Source organism: Apis dorsata, unplaced genomic scaffold, assembly GCF_000469605.1.
Source record: "Apis dorsata unplaced genomic scaffold, Apis dorsata 1.3 scaffold_256, whole genome shotgun sequence".
Lineage (NCBI taxonomy): Eukaryota > Metazoa > Arthropoda > Insecta > Hymenoptera > Apidae > Apis > Apis dorsata.
This window is the reverse complement of record NW_006263534.1, coordinates 833,849-835,837: the sequence shown is the minus strand read 5'-3', so window position 1 is coordinate 835,837 and position 1,989 is coordinate 833,849. Positions and strand designations below refer to the sequence as shown.

The following is a 1,989-nucleotide window of genomic DNA, read 5'->3' as shown; positions in this document are numbered from 1 at the left end:
TATTCCCCTCCCCTCCCTCTCTCTCTCTCTCTCTCTCTCTCTCCCGGTCGAAGTCAGACGTCCAAATTTCTCGAGTGTTTCCTCTCTCGGATTCGTCGGTAAAAATGGACGGTGTATTTCGCTTTTAATTTCAAAGAGGCTCCGATCCTTAATGCCCGTTCCGGTTGCGAGCGGAGAGAACCGCTCTTGGAACCCGCCGAAGGGAGCTCGCCGACGCTTTCTGCGCCACGATTATGGGAATAAACGAGATCCACGAGGCTAGACAAATCTGTCCTACGAATTGTTAGCACATGTCCGTGTCCGCCGACAAAGAGAGATGGAAATTCCCGCTGCGAGGTTCGCCGTGTGTCGGTTGACACACTGGCTTCTTGAAAATTCAAAGATCGATGGAGCTTGTTTCTTTTTTTTTTTTTTATTATTATTCCAATAAATTTGAAACGATGAATTTTCACAAATCAAGAAATCTTAAGTACGCTCATTTCTCTTTTGTATACAAAATAATTATCTTTTTGTCAAAATAAAATTTTATAGGAAGATAAGATTAAATGATCAACTGTTGGATAAAACATAATAATGCTCTGTTGAATCTCGTTCAAGAGAAAAAAAAAAAAAAAAAAGTGAAAAGGAAGCATTTACGCGTTAGAGAGTGAGAGATCCCTTAAAGGCGAAGTGGGAATTTTAACAAGTTTCCATTTTCCTCCCGCAAAAATGCTCTTTGCCGCGCGAATAAGTAGCAAAGTTGGCGCATCGCAGTGAAAGGTGTCACTCGCGTGAGATCCTAATCTGTCGCGTTGCACAGCCAGAAGTCCTATTGTGGCGGCTCGTTCGTGCCCATCTTCGAAAAACTCTCCTTAGCCCGGTAGCTAAACTGGCCATTATGAGGAATCGCGCCATCTCGCTTTCCTTTTCTTCCTTTCTTTCCAAACTGTCCCACTTCTTATTCAGGCATTATAGGGTATTATTAGTCGGCCGTCTCTACCTGAACCGATGCGACGATCAATGATACTCGTCTTTGGTAATCGTTCCAGACATCAAGAAATGGAAAATCTGGCGCAACAATCTCTCTCTCTCTCTCTTTCTCTCAGAAATCATACTAAATATTACTTTTACGAAATCTTAGAAATATTTCCTTCATTGAACGTACGTTTCAAACTTTACGTCGTTAGATTACGTTCCTTACGTTCCGAATTTTAACAATTTATCAGAAGAATTGGCAAAGAATTGGCAAACGTAGGAATAATCGAAAATAATGAAAATTCGGTTTGGTGTGTGACAATGAGAAGCTTCAATCAGAGAAAGCGTCAAGGCGTGAATAAATATTTCTTACGAGTTCATCCCCATGTTTCTCTACAGTTTACTCCTACCTGAGATTATCCGGGATGAACAAATTTTTCCTTGGGAAGCGACTCTTCTCAAGGCTGCTGCTACTACTACTATTACTACTACTACTTGGTAATGCGTGCATTACTTACCTGCAAGGTAGACCGCTTTATCCACCTGCGAGATTCATTGATTTTTATGGGTGCACCTAGTTGTACTCGTTACCGGCAGGTGGTAGGGTAAAACCGACCAACGGACCCCTGCGGCGAAACTCACTCAGATATCTGTGATAAGGGAACGTTGAAAATACCTTTTCTATTTTTAGAGAAAGAAAAAAACTCCGCATTGATAAAAAAAAAAAATCTTACTGATTTATAATCCTATTATTTCGATTCAATTTTTGATTTCAATGACAAAATGATATTTTCGATGATTTCTTTTTTCTCTTTTTTTTTTTTTTTTAAGTAAATAAAAGTAACTATCCAAATTATTTCGAAAGAAAAGATTAATCGAGGATCGATACGTGATATTTTCATACGCATTTCCTCGAAGTACAATGAACAACGACATCCCCGATGTGGAAGTGTGAAATGTGTTTAGAGCCGGGAGGGTGAGAATTGGCCGGGGAAGGTATCGAAAGGCGGGCCGTCCAGGGGCGTATCAGGGTGA

The 1,989-nt window shown here is 40.6% G+C and overlaps 1 protein-coding gene across 1 annotated transcript in view; it reads left to right on the top strand.

Annotated features, from left to right (window-relative positions):
* Positions 1–1,989, top strand: part of LOC116185702 (histone-lysine N-methyltransferase PRDM16-like) — a 33,123-nt gene that overhangs the window by 17,338 nt on the left and 13,796 nt on the right. The gene's annotated exons all lie outside the window — the stretch shown is intronic.